Source organism: Rhinoraja longicauda, chromosome 5 (assembly GCF_053455715.1).
Source record: "Rhinoraja longicauda isolate Sanriku21f chromosome 5, sRhiLon1.1, whole genome shotgun sequence".
NCBI classification, from domain to species: Eukaryota; Metazoa; Chordata; class Chondrichthyes; order Rajiformes; family Arhynchobatidae; genus Rhinoraja; species Rhinoraja longicauda.
In genome coordinates this window covers 24,907,701-24,935,395 of record NC_135957.1, presented here as the reverse complement: position 1 = coordinate 24,935,395, position 27,695 = coordinate 24,907,701, and the positions used below count along the sequence as shown (strand labels likewise).

Genomic DNA, 27,695 nt, shown 5'->3' with positions numbered 1-27,695 from the left:
GCCATCAAATTTATAGTGGGAAGAGATACAAAACTTGATTATTTTTACCACAGTTGTATCCTGCAGAACTATTTCTACTCTTAGCTGCCACGTTATTTGGATCCAATTTGGAGTCCTCTTACAATTTGCATGGCAAGACATACCCAAGTAGCTTTGCTGAAGTTTAAAGATAAACTTTATTCTGGATCACGGATTTTTCCCACACTACTTTCCTGATATTGTATTTCCTGTTATTTGCATTTCCAGAAAGGTTTTTGAGAGTTTTTAGGATTCGATGGAAGAATCATTACAACTTTGTGGCTAGAGATAATTAGGTTAATTGTGATACAGATATTCTCCAGATTATTATATCATGGCATATATTTGGGGGGGAGTGGGCTTAACAGGGGAGATCTCAAAAGAACTGCCAACAACCGAGTGAGATGGAGGACATTTGTCAATGGCCTATGCTCCCTAGAGGAGCAAAGGGCTTAAGAAGAAGCAGATGATATATCTGGGGGAAACAATATTGGCTGGCATAATTAATTAATGAATCAGTGTAGATTTTATAGTTCTGGTGATTATGTGCATGATGGAAATCAGCTAGATGTTTGGAGTGAGAGCTTATGATCTGGATAGATACACAAAACATAACAGTGAATAAATAGCAGAGGTGCTGGAGTCTCTGCGTTAGAATCCCAGCACATTCAATGTGTTCATGAACTGTTCACTTGATTGATTCTTGGTCTTTGAATTTTTATTTGAAACTGGTCCTGGAAAGTCAAGGCATATTGAGTGTAGCTGCAAGTAGGTTGGAGTTGGGTCGTGTATGATATTAATTTGTTGCAAAAAGGTGAAAAAATGATAACTTGCTTGTGGATGACTGTATCACAGCAAATATAAACCCAGCAGAGATCAAACAGCTGCCTGGTCACTGAAGGAACAAATATATTCTTATTGAAGGAATGTGCTTGTCTCTCATTCCCACTGGAGGCAAGAAGCCTGCAATGGTAAATACAACTATTATTTATAACGTTTTAATTATTATGAAAATTCCTCTAATAGATCATAGAGCGCATCCCAGCTAGACTCACTAGAAATTGCTGATTTGAACTATTTTAAAACTATATTAATGGCATAACCTAGCACCAGAGGAAAAAAATCATATTTAAATTCAAAAGATTGACACCGTTTTGTTTTGGGTTTCAAGCCAATTAACTTTTCATCTCATTCATCAAATCCAAATAACCTTGATAGCAGTAATATTTGAAAGGTATTAAAAATTGTACTTTTGGCAGAATCACACCTATAAACTTAAGAATTTTAATTGAGGAAGGCAGGATTTTCATATGCTCTTAAGAACTGGTAGTTGGAGTGAATAGTTATTCTTAGCTGTTGTCTTCAGCTGAAAAAAAAGTTACTAGATTCATGCCAGCAGTGGGATGATTTTAAGGGATGCGTTTTAATTTTGCTATTTTTAAAAGCATTTTTTCCTCCAGATTTGCTTATCCAGGTGCAATCTGCAGATTGTATCAATGAAACTTAAAAACACACTGTTTCATCTTGCCAGCAGAAAGTATTCTAACACACCTCCCCTGACTAGAATCCATCATCCAACACTGCAAACCTGAGCAGAACGAAGTAGTTTTGTCCCTAGTGCACACTCCACTTTTCAATAAGATTCTGACTGATCTACCTTTGTTTGGGTTCACTTTCCTTCCTTTTCTCAATTATCCTTATTTACTTTATTGATTGAATATCTTGTCTTGCTTGGCTTTGAATAATTTAAATATTCAACCCCCACAACTTTCTGGGGAAGGAATTCTAAAAACGCAATGCAAAATAATTTTTTCCTCATCTGGAGACTATGCCTTTTAGCCTATGAGAGGAAACATCTGCTCCGCCCCTAAGAATCTTCCCCTTCAAGTAGATTGCCCCTGGTGCTTCCAAAATTCAATAACACAAATTTGACCATTCTTATGACTGTCCATTGTTCAATGAATATATTTTATTTAATTTTACTTGATTTATCATGATCTGGGCATTGTTGGCAGGCTATAATTTATTGTCTACATCAAGAAGGTTGTGTTGGACTTGAACTTCTGTGATCCTGTTGATGATGGTACTTCCACAGTACTGTTGAGTTCAGAGTTCCAGGATTTGGGTGCATGGATAAAGAACTATTGATATATTTCCACGTCAGAATGATATGTGACTTTGAGGTTAATCTGGAGCCAGTGGTGTTCCCACCCTTGCAGTAAGTGGTAGAAGTTGCATGTTTAGGAGATGCATTAAAGTAGCCTGTTGAGTAACTACAGTGCATCTTTGAGATGGTACACTACAGGTGACACTCTGTTGGTGGAAGGAATGAATGTTGATTGAGTACTAATTAATTGAAGTGCTTTGGTGCCAAGCTTCTTAAGCATCTATTCAGGAAAGCAGTGGATATTCCAGCACATTCTTGATTTGTGCCTTGTTGATGGTAGAAGGAGGCTGATGTGTCAGGAGATAAGTCATTTGGCAGCAGGATACCTAGCTTCTGAACTGTTTGCATAGCCAGGGGAGGTTTACCAGAATGTTGCCTGGATCATTAGAGCTTGAGGGGAGTCTTGATAGAAGTGTATAAATGATGAGAGGTATAGATAGTGGAGGCAGTCAGAATCTTTTTCCCGGGGTGGAAATATCCAACACTAGAGGGTGTAGCTATAAGGTGAGAGGGGAAAGTTTAATGGAGATGCGCTGGGCAAGTCTTTTTAACTGAGTGTGGTGGGGGCCGAGAAAATTGTCAGAGGTGCTGGTGGAGGTAGATACGATAGTGGAGTTTAACAGGATTTAAGATAGGCACATGGTTGTGTAGGGAATAGAGGGATATGGATCATGTACAGGCAGATGAGAACTGTTTTACTCTGTTCATGTTCGTGGAAAACATTGTGGCCCAAAGGGCCTGTTCTACAATCTATTTCCACATTGCCTTGTTGGCGTTTCCAAGCAAAGGTTTCCAAATTACAGCTTAAATAGACACACTACTCTAATCTGTAGTTTCCCAATAAATATGTCAGACTTAGAACAGAGATCTTGTTTACTAAACATTTTTAGACTTGCAACTTTAAAAAGCAAGCATGGTTAAGCAAACTTAGCAGTAAAATAAATTGTGGAACACAGTGCTAAGTTTAAAGCATCCCTTCATCTAATTTACGAAAAGAAACATTCTGATGAATACTTAAGGTGCCATTGGTGCATAAATGTGCATGGAAAGGACAATGATCAAGTGATACCCTACTAATAACCGTAGGCTATCACTTGTACATTGCAAGACATAATTGATATCAGCAGGTTGCTGAAAGGTGTACTATTGGGGAAAATGTGAACATTATACAGATTAATAATTAGATTGCAACATAACTGGGATGGTAGGATGTGAGTCTTTGAACCCTTCCATTCAGCGAAAGAGAGAGCAGTTTTAGTCTAGTATGTGTATTGACCCTGGTAATGATGATTTGAATCGTCATTGTCCATTTCAGGCATGTGAATTTTCCGCGTTCCGTGGATTTCTGCGTTTTTCAAATCCATTTTCTGTGCTTTTTGCATGATTTCTGCGTTTTTCGCTATGCCAAATAAACGGAGAAATCGGATCGAAAAAAAGAAAGAAACAAAAGAAAATAAACGATGTATAGACTTGTAATGAACACTAGGGTTCCACTAGAGGTCGCTAGGGGTTCCACGAGAAATCCCCCGTGCCCTGGAAGTCTCCCCGAAAATGTGGCACCTCGGCTGGGCAAGGCAGCCAATCTCGACCTCATCGGGGCTTCCATGGCCGATCGGTGGGTTGAATTTGCAACCTGCGGCCGGGGCTCTGGAACTCCAGCCCAGCTGGAGCCAGCACATCTATCCCCATAGCCGACTTCCTTGGACGGCTGGATAAACCAGCAAAGCTCTGGAACCAAGAGTGTCGGAAAATCAGTGGTGGAACTGTAATGAGTAAATATTAAATTTAAGTGCAAGATTATATAACTAAATTAATTAAGACGGTTTTAAAATATAAAACACAGCAGAAAAGCCAATTACCACCTTTTTGGGCTGATTATCAATTAATGTGCAAATTTACTTCAAAATGTTATTAGTATACAGTGACATATTCACATTATTTTGTAATGTCTGTTTTTACTTTGAAATGCACTAAAAGAGGTTTGAAACCGGTAATTCTGTGTGTAAATTTTCAAAAAAATCAAAAAAATTTGACCCCCCGCTCTATGCCTCGCGCAAGCGCTCGGTTCTTTTCCTCTTTTTTTAACCTTGGTCACATGCCTGCCATTTGAAATTTGGTTTAAGATTACGCTATTTTCTACAGTTAATTGGAGGCAAATTGATTTTGGGAGCCCAGATTAATAAATGCTCAGCATTGCTTCTTGTTGAATGCTCAATTGTAGAGCTATTTATAGTAATTATACCATAGTATTTGAATATATGATTAACAAAAAACATCACTTTCACAATGAAGCTACTGTGCATTGTTACATCTTTAACATATCTATCTTTACCAATGCAATTGTGCTTCATAGCCAGATGACCTCCGTTTCATTGACTCCAAGTTCTTGTCTATGCACTTCCTGGTGTGGAATATTTTGATCTTTCTGCATTACTCCTGAAAGTTATAACTGAACAAATTAAAATTCATTTAAAGAAAGTAGATATTGGAAAACCAGAATAATAGTTGTGAACTGATGATGAAATGCTTTGATAGCTCCTTCATTACCTACAATGGTCCAAAAGAAAATGTGTAATCTCCTGCACTGTTAGGAGGCCCAACACAAGCTTGAGAAACAACAACTTATCTTCTTTCTGGGCATATTGTAGCCTTCTGGGCTAAGCCTTGAATTCTCCAACTGTTGGTAAAGCACTCTTTCTTTTGGTCTGCATCAGAACTTGCCATTTGTATCAGTCATCCATTTGTGGCTCAGTTTTTCTCTTTCGTTAGCAGGGTTTGTTGGGCACATCCAATAGACAATAGACAATAGGTGCAGGAGTAGGCCATTCAGCCCTTCGAGCCAGCACCGCCATTCAATGCGATCATGGCTGATCACTCTCAATCAGTACCCCGTTCCTGCCTTCTCCCCATACCCCCTCACTCCGCTATCCTTAAGAGCTCTATCCAGCTCTCTCTTGAAAGTATCCAACTAACTGGCCTCCACTGCCTTCTGAGGCAGAGAATTCCACACCTTCACCACTCTCTGACTGAAAAAGTTCTTCCTCATCTCCGTTCTAAATGGCCTACCCCTTATTCTTAAACTGTGGCCCCTTGTTCTGGACTCTCCCAACATTGGGAACATGTTTCCTGCCTCTAATGTGTCCAATCCCCTAATTATCTTATGTTTCAATAAGATCCCCCCTCATCCTTCTAAATTCCAGTGTATACAAGCCCAATCGCTCCAGCCTTTCAACATACGACAGTCCCGCCATTCCGGGAATTAACCTAGTGAACCTACGCTGCACGCCCTCCATAGCAAGAATATCCTTCCTCAAATTTGGAGACCAAAACTGCACACAGTACTCCAGGTGCGGTCTCACCAGGGCCCGGTACAACTGTAGAAGGACCTCTTTGCTCCTATACTCAACTCCTCTTCATATCATATCATATATATACAGCCGGAAACAGGCCTTTTCGGCCCACCAAGTCCGTGCCGCCCAGCGATCCCCGTACATTAACACTATCCTACACCCACTAGGGACAATTTTTACATTTACCCAGCCAATTAACCTACATACCTGTACGTCTTTGGAGTGTGGGAGGAAACCGAAGATCTCGGAGAAAACCCACGCAGGTCACGGGGAGAACGTACAAACTCCTTACAGTGCAGCACCCGTAGTCAGGATCGAACCTGAGTCTCCGGCGCTGCATTCGCTGTAAAGCAGCAACTCTACCGCTGCGCTACCGTGCCGCCGTTATGAAGGCCAACATTCCATTGGCTTTCTTCACTGCCTGCTGTACCTGCATGCTTCCTTTCATTGACTGATGCACTAGGACACCCAGATCTCGTTGAACTCCCCCTCCTCCTAACTTGACACCATTCAGATAATAATCTACCTTTCTATTCTTACTTCCAAAGTGAATAACCTCACACTTATCTACATTAAACTGCATCTGCCATGTATCCGCCCACTCACACAACCTGTCCAAGTCACCCTGCAGCCTTATTGCATCTTCCTCACAATTCACACTACCCCCCAGCTTAGTATCATCTGCAAATTTGCTAATGGTACTTTTAATCCCTTCGTCTAAGTCATTAATGTATATCTTAAATAGCTGGGGTCCCAGCACCGAACCTTGCGGTACCCCACTGGTCACTGCCTCCCATTCCGAAAGGGACCCATTTATCCCCACTCATCCCACAGGCCTTGTATATTAATTAGTAAGAAATGTAGAAGCATAATGTGCTTGTAACTTCCACGTTATCGCATTTGGTGTTGCGTGGTCAGCAATATTTACTTTATTCTACCTATCACTCCCCAGAAATTAACCACCACCTCCCCTGAAATTAACGTAGAACAGTGCAGCATAAGAACAGGTCCTTTAGCCCATAATGTCTATGGTAAACTGATGCCAAGACCAATTCTTAACAGCTTGCATATAATCCATATCCCTCAAATCCCTGCTAATTCATGTGTCTATCCAAAAGTTTCCCAGATACCTTTATCGTGTCTGCCTCCACTACCAACTACGACTGCGCATTCCATACAATAAACTCCCTCTGTGTGTAAAAAAAAAACTTGCTCCACACATCTCCTTTAAACTTTGCCAATTTCACTTTAAAGCTATGCCCTCTAGTATTTGATATTCCAATCCTGGGAACTTTTTTTCTCTTTCTCGATTTTTCTGATGAAGGATGTCACAAGAGATTACAGATGTTGGGATCTGGAGCAAAAACAAATGGGCTCGGTAGTCAAGCAGAATCTGTGGAGGCAAAGGGATGGTTGACATTCAGGGTAACACCCTGTGTTGGGACTGAGAGTGATGAGAGAAGATAGCAAATATCTAGAACTGAGAGGGGGGGTGGGGTGAGGCATAGGTGGATAGGTGATAGGTGGAACCAAATTTGGGGAGGGGAAGGGAGGGAGAGTAGTAAATGATGGGTCGTAGATGGAGCCAAGTAGAGGAGGGTGAATGTGGGGATATAGGCTCAGTTACATGCAATCGCAATCATCATTTATATCTTGTGCGTGTCTGTTGTGTTTACAGAATTTGCCAAAATTTATTTTCATTTATTTTATTAATTTATTTATTTTAGATTACAATCTCCTTGAATTGAGGAAGTCAAAAACAACTTGTCTTTAGCATCCTAAACTTTATGCAGTATTAATGTTTTGCAGCAATTTATGAAGATGAAGATCGAATAAGCTTGAGTATAATGTAATTGTTTATAATGCTAGTCCACGGAGAATTGACTATTCATTCGTCATAAATGCCACTGATATCAATTATGGCAATAATGATTAATATCTCTGAGGATGGATAGATTTTAGGAAAATAGTGCATAATCAGTTGCCTGAAGATGGACATATTTGATTTATTGGAGGAGATATACATATTTTCACAAAGCCAAATATTTATAACATGTAAGAGCTCCAAAACATAAACATTAACTTGTTGTGGTTGTGTGTGGTGTGTGTGTGGTATTGATTTGATCTTTTTCCTTGGATGCATTCCTTCTAGACTTTATAGGTTCTGGAAAGGAGAATTATTTCTAAAATTGTGATTTAATATCAGCTCTCTATTTTAAACTGTTAAATAAGACTCTTCCAACATCTTGCACAGTTGTAACAAGACTCTTGCAATCAATGCCTTACCGTTGAAGGCAGGAATGCAAAATGCTACTTTCACATCTGTGTCTACCTGGGTTGCAACTTTTGAGTTATTATGTAAGTGCCCCGAGGCCTCTCTGTTCTCAACACTCCATGGTTTAATTTGCCAAAATGCACCATTTTACACATATCAGATTTAAATTCCATCTGCTATTCTTTGGTCCACTTTCTCAGTTGATCTAGATCCTGTTGTAATCTTAGATCATCTTCTTCACTGTCTACTATACCAGTAATTGTAACATAGTTCATAAACTTACTGACCATGTCAACGATTCTGTTCCAAATTGTGAACATAGACGACGAACATGTGAGCACCGATCCCTGCGGCCCACTGCTGGTCAGGAACTCCAATCTGAAAATCAACCCTGCACAATCATCCTTGTACTACTTTGACAAACCATTTTTGTATCCAGTTGACTAGCCCACACTTGGTGATCCAACCTTCCAGACCAGGCTACCAAATTCCTTGCCTTTCTAAATATAGGTAGATATCTTAGTTTCCCTCCAGTCCGAATAAAGTCCTTTTGAGCTGCATAGTTCAAACAAGGTGAGAGGGGAATCATTTAAGAGACCCGAGGGGCTACTTTTTCCATATTGTGTAGTGGGTATATACAGCCTGAGGAAGTAATTGAAGCAGGTACAGTGCAACATTTAAAAGTTAGTTGGAAAGACACATGGTTAGTGTAGATAGCTTGACAAAATCATGCAAACGACTTGTATCTGCAATTAAACCTGGGTTTATGGGGAAGCAGAAACCCTGGAGTGGAGTGTGGGGGACATGAAATATATCTTTAGCATGTGAATTTGCTGGTACCTGGATCATATTTTGCATTTATCAACTTTTTTTCCCTTATCTGGTGTTCTGTGGCACATGTGGAAGATATTGCCTGCCCTGCAAATCCTTGATCTTTTCAAATTCCCTTTGGGTGTAAAGCTATGTATGTAAAACTGTTGCATTGTACAGTAATTTTTGTTTCTAAAGCACTTGTCCCATTGGCATGCCTTTGGAAAAAAATTAATATTGCGTGGATTGTATTTATGGCATTGACCTCTACTGTCTGTTGAAGGTGTAATTACTATGAACTGAGATGATGAAATTAAACAAAAACTTAGTTTTAAAAAAAACACTCCCAAATTAACATGCCCTACCTTTGCTTTTCAAATACAGGGAGGAATGTTGCATGCTCTTTCAATGATCTAGTATAGACATAGTATAATCATAATTGATTATATACCCTTCTGTGATAAGTTCCTACTATTCTAGGATAGGTTGGGAATAGTGGCAGAAACATCTATTTAGTGGAGGCTGGAAGAGCAGTGTTAACAATAATGGCCATAGTTTGCCAATTCCTCTTTCTACCTTCCTCTCATTGTCTCTTTCCTCTCCCTCCACCCCCCCCCCCCCCCACCAAACCTCCCTAGCTCAAATGGCTCTACATGGAGCTCAAATGAATTTTTTTTCAGCCTCCATTTATTATTAAAAATAAATAAGAGGCAGGAAAAAATCATTTGAGCTCCTTGTACCTTGCTATCATTCAATAAGATCATGGTTTGTCTTTCATCTCAGTGCCATTCCTTGTACTAACTCCATATCCCTTGGTTCCCTTAATTCCCTCAATTTCTAACCTTTACCTGTAGGTAAGACTGGTTTGTTAACAAAGGGGTGTTAAGCTTTAATAATATACAATCTAATTAATCATACTTAATTTATGTTAGCACATCCGAGGAAAGATGTGAAGCCACAATGGACATTGAATCCTCTTAAGAAAGTTTTATATGCCTTAAAGCACATCACTGTTCTATTTTTAAAATATCTAATTTTTATTTAATAATCTCTGCACATTATTTATGTATTTGAATGGTATAACTATCCTCTTTCTCAATGTATACTGTCATAAAGATCTGAAAGATATTTCATAAACTTTCATAACTATAAAGCAGCTTTGCAGAATAATGTCACCAAATTTTTCATTTATATTCACCTTTCTCTGCGACTGCTGGTTTCTGTTTAAAACACGAACTGCTTTTCCAACTGGTTTAAAATTATAACATACAAATTCACCAATCGGATTCTTCTAAACGTGAAAAGTCAATTATTTTGAGCTTTGATTAGTAAATACTCCATGAATACATTAACATTGTTGACCTACATGTTTGATCTTTGATTTGATCTTTGATATATTTGCATCATTACACTTTCTCACAATGTTGTTGTCACATAATTGTTTTTGTGTTTTGTATTTAATTAATCCATAATGTAATCTGCAAATTGGATCTGCAACTAATGATTTCATATAAAGGGAAAAAAAAGTTTTACAAAACCTTCAAATGTAATGTTAACATTTGAACAGGTCAAATAAGACTCGTGTTTTGAATAATTTGAGATAAGGAATTAATGTTCAATTTCTGCCCCTCATGCACAGGATATAAATGTTGATGATAACCTTCCCAATTGACATTGATCCCAGCAAACTACTGTGGGATCCCAGCCCTACCTACTACTCAAGGGCCAAGGTAGGAGGAGTGATTGAATAATAATTCCAAACTGTTAGTATTTAATTACTGCAGTTTGTATCTTTAACCATTAATTAGTTCGTGACTTGAAAGAGTCAAGCAGGTTTAATCACAATTTCATTTCAGCAACAGAATAGTACCTAGGTTACCTGATAAAACGATCATCTACTTAAAAAAACTGTGCTTTATTTGCTTGCTAATAATCAGCATCCAGTGCTCGGTGGCTATAGATTAAAATAAAATCATTTAATGTTGAATCCTATGAAATGTTAATGCCAGGGTATAGCTTAACATTAAATCTTTTTAATCGCCTTGCACATGAATAGTGGGCACTCTCCTCACAATGTTTATAGATTATTGTTCAAGGTATCCACTGTTATCTAGATAATAGTTCTTCCCATTCTGTCTCCTATAGGACATCATTCCATTTTCCTAGTTCCCTCACAAAATGCTGGAGTAACTCAGCAGGTCAGGCAGCATCTCCCGAGATGCTGCCTGACCTGCTGAGTTACTCCAGCATTTTGTGAATAAATCGATTTGTACCAGCATCTGCAGTTATTTTCTTATATTCCTAGTTCCCTCATCTCTGTTGCATTTGCTCTGATGATGGGATGTTCCCAATAGATGTCTCTGAAATATCTTCCTTCTTCCAGAACTGTAACTTCCCCTCTACAACAGTGGACAACAAAAGTAGATTGCCTCTCTTTCCTGTACAACAGCTCATTAGCTGTCTCAAGAACAGAATCTCCTGGTCATAACTATCACCCCACCAGCCTTTGCATTCAAGGGATCATCCTTCATTGTACCTTCTAATTCCAGTGTGATTCCACCACCAGATTTATACCCCTTTTCTATCCTCCACTTTCAGCATTTCAAAAAGTTTGCTTCCTTAGTTACTTTTTTGTTTCCTTTCCCTTGTCACCTGCATGCAAAAACAAGAGATGCAGCACCTCCATTTTCACCTTTTTTTAACATCCAGGATCCCAACTACTCTTTCCAGGTGAAGTAGCAATTCACTTTCACTACATCCAATCTCATGTACTGAACATTTGGTTGCCTGCCACTGTAATTCACCATCTCATTTCCTCTCTTGCATTTCTATCTCTGGTCTTCTAGGATCTTTACCTCATCTTCTGTCTGGGCACATTGCAGCCATCTGGACTCTACTGAATTCTCTAACTTTGTGACAGACCTGGCCATTATGCCTGGTCTTGCTCTATCTGAGAGATTCCCATTATTCTATCCAAGCCCACCCCAACGCCACCTCTGCTATGGAATACCAATTTATTTTCCTCCTTTTTTGGATGAGGGGTCCTGGATTAGATGCATTGACTATTTCTCTTTCCACAGGAGCTGCCTAACCTGTTCAGTAATTCCAGCATTTTCTGTTTTTATTTCGTATGTATACATCAGCTCTTGTAAATGTGAGTTGCTACTATATATTGTCGTCTATTCATCAATGAGAGGGGTAAGACACAAAATCCTGGAGTAACTCAGCGGGACAGGCAGCGTCTCTGGAGAGAAGGAATGGGCTGATGTTTCGGCTTGAGACGTTTTCTGAATGATTTGGTTGGTTTGATTTTAGAGTCCATTGTAATGGATTAGGTTTCAGAGTACTTAAAAGTTCATGATAAAATTGGCCAAAGTCTGCATAGTTTTGTGAAGGTGACATCTTGCCTCAAAAACTAAGGACAGAGTGTTTTTAGGACTTTTGTATTTATTTTTTCAGGATCTGCAGTAATTTGCACTCTCACCTAAAGTGGTATCTCTATAAAGAAGTGGTCTCATCAATTCATTTACCTCCCACAACCACTGTACACATTTAAATTTTTGTTAATGGACAGCAGTTCATTTGCAATTTTATTTATTTTTATCACTAAATTATGTCTTGTGTACGTGATAAACTTATTTCCTGTGTCTTGACACTGCATTATTTTCCAAGCAATGCAACTCGGTGGTCACTGCGTATTCTAACCAGTATTACTATCTAGACTTGTGTAGTATTCTTCATTCATTCATCTAATATCTTGTTATGCTAAAATTAAATACCATGCTCATCACATTGGTGACTCCACTTTAAAATGATAATTTATTATAGAGCACTTTGGGATCTCCTGGGACTTTACAATGGTGTGTAAATGCAAATAATTTCATCTTAAAGTGCTTCATTAGCAATGTGATTTAGTAAAATGTCACAAAGCCACGCTTGGCTTATGTTATTTGCTCACTTCACATTTTTGTTTTCCTCCTAAACCATGACAGGTCAAAGAAAGTGACTGCAGTTGCAAGTTTTGCCTGTTGCTCTGCTTTCCATACAATTGTGCAGAATAAATGAAGAATTAGAGCTGTACCTACACCATTCCACTCCCAACCGCTTCAACCAGGGAATTTTGATCCTGATTTGGGCTGTGTTTGTGTGATGACTGTGGTATCTCTGCAAAGGTGAAACACTTCACTCTGACATTACAATTGCACTGCAAATGTGAGACAAATTGTTACAAAACATCTTTAAAATTGCACCATGATATGAATCATGATGTGCATCCGACAACGTAACTGGAATATGACATTCATCATTTTCCTTGACAAAGATCAAAAAGAATGAAAGGAGTTAAGTACCAATTTAAAAAAAAAACAATCTGAAAATAGGTCGCTTGAAATTGTCTATTGTTGTGTCTTGCTGGCTTAAGATTTTCTGTGATAGGACAGCTCAAACAGCAGTGTGCCTAACTATGTTGTTCCAGAAACCACTATCTTCCAAAGCAGTTTCCTCGGTGTAACCGTATGCTTTTATTTTAACTTCAACACACTCAGAAATTGATGTTATGCGTATTGCATAGTTGAAACTTTTGGGGGGTGAGGTGGGGGGGGGGGGGGGGGGGTGAGGTGAGGAGGGAAGGTGAGGTGAGGAGGGAAGAGTGCTGAATTGCAAGGATGATGATCGGTTCCAGACAGTAGTATTGAAAATATAGAAATTAGGAGCAAGTTAGCTGTTAGGCCTTTCGATCTTCCATATTCAAGGCCCTTTTCCTAATTTTTCTAATATCCCTTGATCTCTAGCCATTAGAACTGTATTAAACATATTCACAAAATTAGATAATGTAGCCTTACTTACATTCTCTGATAGAAAATTCACAAAATAAGTAAATGCGAGCCCACTCGCTCCAATTTCATACCGTACGTCAATCCTGACACTAAGAATCACTGGTGAATCTTGGGGTGCACTCCCTCCATTCTTCCTTTAGATAAGGAGACCTAAACTATGCTAAATACTCTTAAGATGTGGTCTAACCAAAGCCAATGTCTCTAAATAAAAGCCAATGCACCATTTACCACCTTAAGCCTGGCGAGATCAGATAAGCTTGAAGGGCGTAGTCAAGTGAAACCTATTTGGTTTAGTTTAGTTTATTATTGTCACATGTTCCAAGATCCAGTGAAAGGTTTTATTTGTTGCATGCTATCCAGTCAGCAAAAAATCTATGCATGATTACAATCGGGATAAAGGGTGTAATGTTCAGTGCAAGATAAAGTCCAATTAAAGATAGTTCAAAGGTCTCCAATGAGGTAGATGGGAGGTCAGAACGGATCTCTAGTTGGTGAGAGGATAGTTCAGTTGCCTGATAACAACTGGGAAGAAACCCTGAATCTGGAGGTATGCTTTTCAATCTTCTGTACCTATTGCCTGATGGGAGAGGGGAGAAGAGGGAATGACCTGGGTGAGACTGGTGACACGGCATACCCAGAGTACAAAGCGAAGCATCTAGCTATCAAGGGACTCCTCATCTCCTGATAATAAATCCACAGAGAACCAGATATCAAATCCAGATTTAGTTTACACCAATATCTCGGGTCCAGGTACACTTCAAACCTGGGCAATGAAACCAAGATCCCTCAGACAGTGACCAATCCCAGTGAAATATCACACTCGTACATCAAAACTAGGGAACTCTCACATAGATTTCAGTGACCCCAAACACCCAGGTGACAAATTTAGTGAAACCTCGCATCCATAAGCCAAATCAAGTGGTCTTCCTCACACCCGGAGACCAAATGCAGACCCCTTCATGCCCATAAATTAAATCTAGATCAGCCAGAAAGAGCCAGGGAATGAGCTAAAAAAAATGAGCCAGGGTATGCACCCTGAGATACTTGCTGTTTCCTTGGACTGTTGGAACATTGTTTGGAGCCAGTCCATCAAGGCCACTTTGGCCATCAAGCTCATTTTGGAAATCTGCAGAGGACATCTTAATCTCCTGCCTGGAAAGGTGCCCACATTCCAGTAGCCAGATGGCAGCCACAGGAATCTGGACTGTGTCTTAATGTTAGGATTTCAAGGGCAACTTGGAAATGTAAAAACAAATAGGACACCAGTGGTGATTAAATTTGTCTTTAGATCATTAGGTTTCACTTGTATTTTGTAATTTCTATGTTAGTGTAACATTGTGTTGCTGTAAATTTCTGGTACTTTGTTAACAATATACTGGGTGAAGCATTTTATTTCAAACACTAGGGTGGTCATGGTAACACAACGATAGAGTTGATGCCTTACAGCGCATGCAGCGCTGGAGACCCGGGTTGGATCCCTACTATGGGGAGGTGTCTGTACAGACCGTGACCACTTGGATTTTCTCCGAGATCTTCGGTTTCCTCCCATACTCCAAAGACGTACAGATATGTAGGTTAATTAGCCAGGTGTATGTGTAAATTGTCCGTAGGATAGTGTTAATGTGTGGGGATTGCTGGTCGGTGTGGACCGAAGGGCCTGTTATAGTGCTCTGTCTCTAAACTAAACTAACCTTTTAATTCTCCTGTTCTTTAACTTTCTTCAGTCAATATAGTAGTGGAGACAGGTTCAAAAGATAAGTTTCCAAAATGCAAGATATTTGCAGGGCATGTGGGAATGGAACTAAATGGACTGTTCTTAAAACCAGTACAGAGTTCTGAATACCCTCCTGCTTTGTGTCTGTCACAGTGGCATGTGAAGTGATTATTATTGCTGTGTTTGTGTAGGTAAGAATGCGAAGCAGAAGGATAATCTTTGTGCATGAAGAGGAATTGCAGATGATTGCAATAAACATTCAAAATAATTTGTCTTGTTTTTCTGCAACTGTGCTATGTTTCGAGCAGTATTTTACAGTGCAATTGAATGGTGCTATTTGAAGACCATAAAATAGGAGACATACAGCACCATCCGGCCTGCCTATTATGTCATGTTAAATTGACCACGGTAGCCCTGGACTTTAGAAGGATGAGAGGGGATCTTATTGAAACATATAAGATTGTTAAGGGGTTGGACACGTTAGAGGCAGGAAACATGTTCTCAATGTTGGAGTCCAGAACCAGGGGCCACAGTTTAAGAATAAGGGGTAGGCCATTTAGAACGGAGATGAGGAAAAACTTTTTCAGTCAAAGAGTTGTAAATCTGTGGCATTCTCTGCCTCAGAAGGCAGTGGAGGCCAATTCTCTGAATGCATTCAAGAGAGAGCTAGATAGAGCTCTTAAGGACGGTGGAGTCAGGTGGTATGAGGAGAAGGCAGGAACGGGGTACTGATTGTGAATGATCAGCCATGATCACATTGAATGCTGGTGCTGGCTCGAAGGGCAGAATGGCCTACTCCTGCACCTATTGTCTATTGACTTGTGCCTCAGACACCAGGGCTGTGGAGTCGATAACCAAAACACCCGATTCCGACTCCTTGATTTCTGTGTATCTGACTCCAACTCCAGCAGCACCAAAATTGCTCCGACTTGACGACTCCGACTCCACAGCCCTGTCAGACACCCACCTATCTATGGTCCAAGTAATAGCCGTCCCCTCCATTCTTTAAGGGATTTCCTACCACTTTCAAATGATGGTGCAAGGCTAATGAGTTTTTTTTCTTCAACCAAAATATTTGCCATTTGCACATGATGCTTAAGCATGCTATTACATCTGGATGAGATTAGTAAATGCCCTTATAACCTCTTTGACTAATCCTGCTGTTTGGCCTTGCATAGAAAGCAGCAGATGATTATAAAGTATGAATGACTAGCTGGTTCATTCTGCAGTGCATCCCTGGAGTGATGCTGATAGTGAATCTTACTGTTTAAGAGCCCCATTGTGGTCTCCACTAAGTTTGGCACTTAAATGCATTTTCAGGATTGAGAAAACTATTTTGAGTTAATATCCCCTATTACCGCTATCCATACTTTGGAGCACTGTAAATGGCTCGATTGTAATCATGCATTGTCTTTCCACTGACTGGTTAGCACACAACAAAAGTATTTCACTGTACCTCAGTACACATGACAATAAACTGAACTGAGTAGTCTGGCATCTGAAAGCTGGACAGTTATGACCATTGATAAAAATGATAAACATTTTTATCATATGCTCTCACAACAGCCTGGGTATTGTTTATTTATATTAATGGTTTGAACAAGAATGTAGGTGGCATGGTTAATAAGTTTGTAGATGACACTAAAATTACAATGAAGAATGTTTTCGAAGATTACAGTGGAGTCTTGATCAACTCAGCCAATGGGCCAAAGAATGGCAGATGGAGTTTAATTCAGATAAATACAAGCTGCTGAATTTTGGTGAGGCATACCAAGACATGACTTGCACAATAAATGACAAGGCCTTGGGAATGTTATGCAACAGAGGGACCTAGTGGTGCAAGTGTCTGGTTCCAATAAAGGTAGTGACACTGGTGGAAAGTGTGGTGAAGAAGGTCACAAAGTGCTTGGAGTAACTCAGTGAATCATACAGCATATCTGAGAAAATGGATAGGTGATGTTTTGGGCCTGTTTCCATACTGTATAGCTCTATGACCTGTATTTAACTATAGGTTATTCATTTGCAGGTATCTTTGAACACCTTCGATTTCTCACTATTTACTGTTGCTTTTAAAATGATTTTTTTTCTGTTTTGTATTCCAACTGCCACATCCCTACAGATTTGCTTTATCTATAATCCCTGAAACCCCTCAACATCTGCTTCACACCCACATTGCCAGCATACCTTGAGTTAACCATGAGGAATCCCTTGAAAACAATGAATTGCTTAGGATCGTTAAGGGACATGTGAATGGCTATGTGAATGTGTTTATTTTGGGCAGGCATGATTTACAGGATAGATAGATCAACCATTCTCTCCTTGAGTAGATCGCATTGATGAAGTCCTAAATGTAGTGGTGTAAAATAAACTGAACTATGGCCTAGATTACTGATTATAAAATTTAATTATCCTGAGGCTAAGAAGTAGAGTGACTGTAATCTATTTTGTAAAACAGATGTGTCACCATTTTATTCTGGTTCATATTTGTACTTTAAACCAATATCAGGAGAAAGTGAATTTTCTGGTTATTAAATTTATGGGAGCCCAAGCTAAATTTCATAATACATAGCTTTCTCACAAAGTACATTAAAACATGATAAGTTTTTTTTGTTTTGCATGATTTAAAGACCTGCCATACTTTGAGGGCTGAAGAGTGATTGTGCCCTATGTGGATGCATTTAGGATGCTGGAAGCTGCTGTTCCCGGTTGAATATCAAATGCAAAATCAGGTTTAAGAGTTTTTGGGAGTAAATCTGTAAATGCCTCCTGTTTTTCCACCTATTATATTGAAGCCAACAGCTGAAGGCCTGACGGAGCAAAAGAAAGGAAGGTTTGAAAAACTATTTCTGCACATTCTTGTTCCCTAATTGAGTCTCTTGTCTTGGAGGATTAACCTTTTCCATTCCTTTGAAAGAGGAGATTCAGAGGAATATCATGGACTCTTCTGTTGAACATTACCATAGATACTTGCCAGTCAATAATCAATTACATTACAAATTAAATAATGTCCTTATTGTAGAATAATTGCCTTTTAATACTTCAAAAAATCCTATAATGTTGCACAACTCCAGTTGCTTGGAAATAAAAACAACCTAGTAAGGTGAAAATGTGCCTGGCAATTAGATACATGCCCCCCCACGGCAATATGCTTATGGTCAGGTGATATTTTAATGATGGGTGAATATTGGTCTTGGACAGAAGAGCTTTCTGCTGCATTTAATGGGCTCTTTTCCTTTCACCTGGAATGGGAGATGTTTTGTGTTTTAATATTCCACCTGAGAATTGGCAGCTCCTGAAAAGTATGGTTCTCTCTGCTGCACAAGAGTATCGGTCTGATGTTGTTGGCCCATTGCATAACTTCTAAGACTCGATCAATGTAATGCAAATAAAATTGCCAGCATCGCTTATGGAAAATGGGACATCAGAAGCATATTAATACTTGCAATAGGTGCCAATCATATTTGAGCAGCAAGAATTACAAAAAAAACACACACATTTTGAAAGGAAAGGAATGGATATGTAATTAATTAAATGCAATCCTCAGTGACACAAGATAAGACATTTTAAAGGCATTTCAATAGACAATATTTTTAAATGAATTTCAATAGTGGCATGAACACCAAAAGATCATTCATTTGTATTATTACAATGACTAAAATATGACTTTTTGTAGTACCAAATTTCTGAAAGGATTTGTAGTGGGATATAAGCCTGATTCTAAATGCCTTGAATTGTTTTTGGCCTTTTGCCCAAATCCCTCCCGCTCCTATACCGCCACCGCTTTCCACTTACACATATATTTGCTTGAGATTTCATGCTCCCCACCTCTCCACCTACACACCTCATCAGGAGTCTTTATTTTCTCCTGTCATCTTGTGCTTCAGTTATCCCCAGGAGGGCTACTAAACCCCAAGCACCCCTGGAGTCATCCAGCTTCCATTGCAACTGAATACCTTAAAATTGAACATTAGTATTAACTGATCATCTCCTTGCCTCACTGCCGCCTGTCGCAGCATCCCATGAACAGCACCCCACTATTTATGCTGGCATTCTGCTTGTCCCAGACCATAAGTTTAATATTGAAAAAGGATCCGATGATTGCATGATCTCTATCTTTTAAACCTTTGGATATAAGAGAGAGACTCCAGTCGTAAAATATCTGTCATTTATGGAAAGATGAAGAGATCGGGATTGGGGGGGGGGGGGGGGGGGGGGTGGAGAGAAGTGGAAGGATGGTGAGTAAAGAATATTGAGAGAATTGCTATTTGTGCAAGAATCATAGGAGATCATGTAATAAGTTTTGTCCATGGTGTGTTAAGTTATTACAATGCAATTTATCTGACTCATTCTGATACAGGAGAGCTATCTTTTGTTTAGTTAAAGGTAGTCTATTTCTTTGGAAGAGATTATACAAAATGAACAACAATTTTCACAAACATGACAACATATTCTTGGGCCAGGATGTGTGACTTGCGTAGTTGATGAATATTAATTTGTGATAAGTGAAGCCACCTGCAAATCAGGATGAAGAGCCCCAACCTTGGCTCTACAAAAGAGGAAATAAATATTTTAAATCCCGAGCTCTTTCTGTCAAACTATAATGATTTGTTATTGCTGGTGGAAATTGTGCTTGTTTACAGGATATTTACCATATTACAGGAAGGAAATTGAGTTTTATAAAATTGTCCATTGTATTTGGGTTGTTGATTTTTTTAAGAATTTTGGGCTACTTTGGTAACAGTGATTGTTTTAGAACTATGGAGTGTGCAGCTGTTGTGTATGTAGCCCAAAACCCCTGATTTGTGTTTTTCAAGTATTTAACAACTCTGGGTCCTCCAGCTTTGCTGCTTCTGTCTTCATCTTGAATCACATTTTCACCAATTGTGTTTAGGAAAAGCTATGAGTTTATCCTGTTTAAAAAATATTGTAATTCTGATCTGACCACTTCAACTTAATCCTGTCAAATGTAAATTAATACACCACGAGAACATGATTTTAATCTGACAACAGTTGAATCAATCATTATGAAGTGTTTTAAGAAGCTGATCGTGGTGCATATCAACTCCAGCTTCTCAAACAACCTCAATCCACTGCGATTTGCCAACTGCTTCAACAGGTGCTTGGCAGATGCCATTTCCCTGGCCTAACACTTCTACATATTATGTAGGAAGGAACTGCAGATGCTGGTTTAAACCGAAGATAGACCCAAATAGCTGGAGTAACTCAGCAGGACAGGCAGCATCTCTGGAGAGAAGAGATGGGTGAGGTTTCGGGTCGAAACCCTTCTACACATTCCTGGAACATCTGAATAACAAGGGCACGTGTCAGATTCCTATTTATTGACTATATCTCCATCTTCAACACCATAATTCCTTCCAAACTCATCATAAACTCCTGAACCTAAGACTCCACACCCCCTCTGCAATTGAAATTTTGCCTTCCTGACTAATATATTTGCAATCAGTTGGGATGAGCAACAAAACATCCACCACACTAGTTCTTAACACCAGTGCTCTACAAGGCTGCGTTTTCATCCTCTTGCTATGCTCCCTATACGCTTATGACTGTGGGGCCAAACTTTGCTCTAAACTATTTTTAAAGTTTGCAGATGACTCCACCAGATTGCCATCGTGGGCTAGATCTCAAATTAGTGATAAGATGGAGAATAAGAAGGAGTTAAAGAACCTAGTTGTGTGGTATCACGACAACAACCTCTCCCACAAAGTCAGGAAAGCAAAGAAGCTGTCCATCAACTTAAAGAAACGGGATGGAGTACATGCTCAGGTCTGCATCGATGGTGCTGAAGTAGAAATGGTCATGAGGTTCAAGTTTCTAGCTGTAAATATCATCAATTTGTTCTGGTGCTAGCACATTGATGCTACGACCAAGAAAGAACACCATCTTCTCCGCTTCCTCAGAATGCTAAGGAAATTTGGCATGTCTCCAATAGCCCTTACTAATTCTACAGATGTATCATAGAAAGCATCCTATTGGGTTGCATCACAGCTTGGTATGGCAACTGCTGTGCCTGGGAGTGCAAGAAATTTAGATCGATGTGACCACGGTCCAGTCCATCACACAAACCATCCTCCCCATCACTGCGCCATTTATTCCATCTGCTCTTCATGCTGCCTCAAGAAAGCAGCCAACATGACCACTTGCATCCCAGTCATTCACCTTCTCCCACTACGCAGAAGATGCAAAAGCTTAAAAGCACGAACCACCAGATTCAAGAACAGCTTGTTTCCCACTATCATCAGACCCTTGAATGCCAGAGATGTAATTTCAAACAGATTTTTTTAAAGTCTCAAATTAACAGCCAGTACAGGTAGTTATACTATAACTCAATGATTGGGTTTCTAAGAAAACTTGTGTTATAGAAAATTGTGTTGTTAAAACCAATTCAGTGGGTTAGGGGTTAGCGTTTCAGACTCGCAATAACAAATTTATTCCTGCCGCACATTCAAAAACAAAAGTCCTTTTAATAGCTGAGTTTATTTTTGTTACTGCAAGATAAAAGTATGTTGCATTGTTTAATATAATATCATTGCACACGTATCAATAGAAGCAATTGCCTGTCAATTTCAATGACCACCCGTGGTTAAAATGCTCGTAATCGGATATCGTGTCTTACTGCAGGGAGGTTTCACGGAAACTCTGCATGTCTATTTCCAAAGGTTCAGGTTTATCATTGCCATACGAACTGAGACACAGTGAAAAACCTTTTCGTATGCTCTCTAAACAGATCAGATATACAAGCAGTTCAGACTCGAGTACAATAGATGGAGCTATGGGAAAGATAGAGTGTAGAATATAGTTTTCAGCATTGTAGCGCATCATATTCATAGACAAAGTCCTATGTCCTCAATGGGATAGAGGTGAATCAAACAGTATCATAGCTTATGGAAGGACTGTTCAGAAGCCTGATAACAGAGGGGAAGAAGCAGTCTCTGAGTCTGGTGGTGTGTGCTTTCAAGCTTCTGAACCTTCTGCTGAACAGGAACAAGGAAAAGAATGAATGACCAGGGTGGGACATGTCTTTGATTATATTGATTGCTTTTCTGCGGCAGTGTGAAGTGTAGATGGAGTCAATAATGGGAAGTCTGGTCTAGACTGGGCTACATCTGCAACACTTTGCAATTTCTTGCAGTCTTGGGCAGAGCTGTTCCCAAATCAAGCTGTGATGCATCCTGATAGTATGCTTTCTATGGTGCATCTGTAGAGGTTTGTAAGATTCACTGGAGACATGCCAAATTTCCTCTTCTCAGAAAGTAGAGGTGTTGGTTTGGCGCCTTGGCTATCACATCAATGCGGTTGGTCCATGACAGATTATTGGTACTATTAATGGCAAGAAACTTGAAGCTCTCAACCATTACCACATCCCACCATTGATGCTGATTAGGACTGGTACTCCACCATACATCCTGAAGCTATTTTGTCTTGCTGACATTGAGGGAGAGGTTATTGTCCTGCCACCATATCACTACATTTTTTATCTCCTTTATGTAGATCCTTGGAAATAGGAGGCAGTCATTGTTTCTGATTCTTCATGTTTGTGACTCGGCCTACCAAAGTGGTATCATCTGCAAACTTATCGGTGGAAATCAAGCTGAATTTGGCTGCACAGTCATGAATGCAAAGGGAGTATAGTAGGGGACTGAGAATGCATCCTTGTGGGGCATTGGTGTTGAGAGTTATTGTGGAAGAGGTGTTGTCGCCTATCATCACTGGGGTCAGTGGTTCAGAAACTCGAGGCGTGGCAGAAAGGGAATTTATTCATGGGTCCTGAGGTTTGGAGACAAATTTGGATGGGATTATGGTATTGAAGGCAGAGGTAGAGTTGATAAAAAGGAGTCTAACATAGGAGGCTTGTGTATGTGTACCTGAGATGAGTAGTAACTTAAAAAAAAGTAACCTTTAAGTGTTTCTCTAGTTCCCAATCAATATCACAATATAACCAATTTGCTCCATGTATTTGAAATAGTACTGTTGTGATGATTTCTGTATGCCGCCCTGTGCTGCAATACTCGCAGTGAATGGACCACCATGAGGTAGGGATTTTCAGGATGTTGAACCCAGAACTAAAGGAGATATTTCCATGCCAGGGTGATGTGTGAGTTGATGGGAATTTTAACGTGGTGTTTCCTTGTTTTGTACTTTCAGATAGAGTCCGTAATACCTGCGAACTCCATCTAGGAATTTCTAGGGTACTGGGGACTGTCAGACTTCTAATTCTCTGAACTCTTACTTGGGCCCTTCTGATTGATGCTGTTCTGGAGCCAGATGCAATGACACTTTGCATTTAAGGTCTCTGCAGTATTCCCATATTAGCTATTGCCAAGAGGTTTGCCCCAAGCCCTCCAAAGCCCATAGCCTTTTTTAATTGAGCCGCTACAGGAATTAAATTAATTGAATGACTAAAAGGTCACCAAATTTGGTGTGCCATTAGGCAAGTCATTCATTTGTCAGTGAAAAGAATTATCAGAGTATAAAGATAGCAAAACATTGTTATTTCTTGGCTTTCTGCTTAATCAGTTCGACATTTTGGAGTGGAAATTATTTTGTAATATAAAAATGCAATAATTTAAGTCGAAACAGGGAATATAAATTAAGACTCTAGGTGAATTCAAAAGGTTGACTCCTTCAATAGGGTTAAAGTTTATTATAAGGGCCATGTTCCTCATAATGTTAATTATAATAAACATTATTAGTGGAATGGAACTTTGTTAGAATGTGTAGGAAGGGACTGCAGATGCCGGTTTATAACCAAGATGGACACAAAGTGCAGGTCAGGCAGCATCTCCGGAGAAAAAGAATGGGTACTGTTTTGGGTCGGAACCCTTCAGACAGGTTGAACATTGTGTTAGTCTTATAAAATATTACACATTCATTATTAGTCTTTTACATAATTTCCAACCATTTTTGGATAATCTTTGTATTAATAACCAACCAATTAGTTCATTCCATTAAACAGTTCCCTGTCTGATTAAATTGAACGATAAAATTTCCAAAATATGGCCCATTTTCAGTAAGGGGAGCAGCGGTGTGGAAGAAAAAGGTTCTCCCTTCATTGTAACTTTACTAAAATACTTTTTATCCTTTCTTCCTGCCCCTCCTCCCCCACCCAACCTTCCCAAATACTCTCAATTACAAAACATTGCATGCTGTGGCAATTAATAAGGGAAATGGATAAATGCTTGTTGAGAAATTTATTGCTCAGTGGGGAAAGTTAGAAAAAAATCGAATTCATTGTAAAAATCTACCAGAGCTGGCATATGTGCAGTTTGAATGGGCTCTTTTTTATCAATAAATAGGGTTATTTTCCATGCAATTCATTATGCTCATAGACTCATCTTCACATTGAAGAATGCCACTCAACCCATCTGGCCCATGCCGGTTCCTTACTGAGTAAACAACTCAGTCTTTTTCCCAAAACTTTCCCTTTAGCTCTACAAATTGTTTTTCTTCAGCAGCTGATCCAATTCCTTTTTGGCAGCCCTAACTGAATGTTTCCACTACCTTTGCCGACAGTGAATACTTCATCCTAAACCCTGCTTAATTAAAGAAAATGATTTACCTTTCATCCTTCTCTATCTATTGTCTATCATTTTAAATCTGTACGAACTGTTTTTAAACTATCCATCCAGCTTCTTGCTATAGACTCAAGCTAAACCATTCATGATATTGTACGTCTCTGTCAAATCTGCTCTCAATCTTTGCTCCATTGGGAGTCTCCATTCTAACCTTTGGAACTAAATCCCTCATCCCTGGAACCATTTGTAAATCTCTTCAGCCTCTCTGGGACTTCCTCATACATCCTACAGTGTGTGATGAAAATTTGATATGTTACTCGTGTTGTGTCCCATCAGTAAACCATAATCCCTGCTTTTTGTAATATGCTGCTTCAGATCCATGTCCAAAACACCCATTTTGAAACTTTTCTTGGACAACTGTTAATTCAGTGCCTGTTATTGCAGAAGTTTGAGTACTTGCTCATACTAGATTCTACCTTACCAACAGCCAGATTGAAATAATACAAAAAACATTTTACATTAGTATCAAACTTAAATATTTCCAATTCTCGATAATTAGCTGAAATCAACCCGAGTCTAAGTGATCAAAGAGCAGCAAAATGTGCTCTTGAAAATCTTTTGCTACATTTCAAAGGAGTGTTCTGGTTGTACAATATAAGGCCAAGTGTGATTTCCGCAAGGCTGTCAGAGATGCCAAGGAAATTCCTGATCAAGCTCGAGCCTCAATTCAATTCATGCCAGGCAATTGTGGCAGGGCCTGAATATCATCACTGGCAACAAGCCTTACTCAGGAGCAATCTCTGGCAGGTAATTGGTTCCAGTGGGGGGGGGGGGGGGGTGAGGGTGATGAATGAATGGTGGGAAGGGAGAGAAGGGAGCTGGTGAGGGTTTTGTAGTTATCTAAAATTGTAGAGTTCAGTGTCCATACTATTGGGTTGTAATATGACGTTTGGTTCCTCCAGTTTGCATGTGACCTCGCTCTAGTAATGGAGGTGACCTTGGACCGAAAGGTCAGAATGGAGTTAAAATGGCTAGCAATCGGGTGATCCCTGTTCAGTCGCTGTAGATTGAGTCATGTTGGTTCTAGAGTTCAACAGTGTACAACTTGTCCTACAGATTTGCTGCACTTGAGGTTGGGGGAGGTGAGGTCTTGGAATGAAGAACGAAAGGCAGTTTAAAACATATGTTTAGGCATTGGCACACCCTTTGACACTGAGATTGGGTCTGTTAGAATTTGTTGGTTAAGATGACAGTTTGCAATCCATCATGGCAGTAGCAAGACAGAGGAATCACCTGGCACAAAATTTGTGAAAGATAGTCAACAGTATAAAATATTTGTTAACTCCATCGCTCGAGAGGGAGTGTGGAATGTTTTTGTAAAGTCAATGATATTGCCCTTGTATTTCTGTTGGACTTGTTACAATGGTGAATGTTGTGTCCATTGTGCCACGAGGTAACTGACTCCATACTGCAGTTTAGTGTGCAGCTCTTCAAACACTGAAGTGGTTGAGGATGACCCTGGTGATGACCTACACAGTGACAGACACTTCCACCCCCAGGCCTGCACCTTTTCTCTCCCCCCCCCCCCCCCTCCCACCGCCCTTTTTCTAGAATCAGATTTGCTTCCCAGTCTAATCTGGCCCTCAATTTGCAGTCCTTTCAAAAATCTCCTTATAGTCTGCTCCTCATCTAGGTACAAGACAAAAAAGTTGCAGTGTTGCAGACAGCACCAAGAAATACTATTTGGGGAGAGATAGTGCTGAGGGCAATTATACTATTTGCTATTACCTATAACAACAATGGGAAGACGTGTGGGTGGAGTGCTATGACAGTTGTATCTTTTCTTTGAAATAATACATGTAGCTCTGATATAGCACAATGGTGGAGAAACAAGGAACTGTAGGTGTTGGTGTACAAAAAAAAAGACACCCAAGTGCCAAAGTAACTCAATGGGTCAAGCAGCATCTCTGGAGAACATGGACAGGTGATGTTCCAGGTCGGATCCTTTCTTCAGACTGATTGTAGTGGGGGAGGGGCAGGTATAGAAAGCTGGAAGAGAGTGGGCATGGCAAAGCCTGGTAAGTGATAGGTGGCTACTGGTGAGGGGGGCAGGGGAGTGGGTTGATAGGCAGTTGGTCGGTTAAAGGCCAGAGAGGAAAAGACAGAGTGGAAGATGTGGATAGAAGTGTGAATTGTGAAGCCAGAAGAAGGAACATAAATGGAAGGAGTTGTGCGGGGGTGGAGGGTAGAGAAATGGGTATGAATCTAGGTGGGGCTCGGGGCAGCTTCTTCCCAGCAACCATAAGGCTCCTGAACACAAAGGTAGACACAAAATGCTGGAGTAACTCAGCAGATCAAGCAGCATCTCGGGAGAGAAGGAATGGGTGATGTTTCGGGTCGATACCCTTCTTCAGAGTGAACTTTTTTGTGTCTACCTTCGATTTAGATCAGCATCTGCAGTATGTTTCCTAGGCTCCTGAACACTTACCATTACCTCAACAACAATGATATTCTATGGATGTTGGTTGCACAACAGTGTTTGGTTTTGCACTATTATGGTCTGGCTATCTAGTGTTACTGATCATTCATTTATTGTACTCTTGACAGTGTGATAAGTGGACGTTGAGCTCAGAACCAAGAGTAATGGGGTAACAAGGAACTGCAGCGTTTACAAAAGAAAGACATGGTGCTGGAGTTCAGCGGGTCAGGCAGCATTATTAGAGAGCGTGGGTAGGTGACATTTTGGGTCAGGACCCCTCTTCAGACAAACACAATAGTAATGTGCCTAAGAAAGCTCATGTTACAGAAATTAGCATTATGAAATTATTGTCGATGGTGAAAATAAAGGGTGGAGAGTTTCAGACTCGCAATAACAGTTATTTATCCCCATCTGGTTTTCAAAAATAACAGTATTTTTAATAACTAAGTATTTTTGTTATTACAAATTAAGAATATTAAGGTCTCCATGTTACTTGTTTAACAGAGTGTCATTG

At 39.8% G+C, this 27,695-nt stretch overlaps 1 protein-coding gene across 8 annotated transcripts in view; it reads left to right on the top strand.

The window, feature by feature from the left end:
* Positions 1-27,695, top strand: part of LOC144593494 (signal-induced proliferation-associated 1-like protein 2) — a 389,226-nt gene that overhangs the window by 5,891 nt on the left and 355,640 nt on the right. For 2 of the 8 annotated variants that reach the window (XM_078399146.1, XM_078399147.1), the window contains exon 2: positions 10,260-10,350. The exons of the other annotated variants lie outside the window; for them this stretch is intronic. The gene's annotated coding sequence lies outside the window, so the exon portion shown is untranslated. The remainder of the gene's footprint in view (positions 1-10,259; positions 10,351-27,695) is intronic. 8 annotated transcript variants of the gene reach the window in all.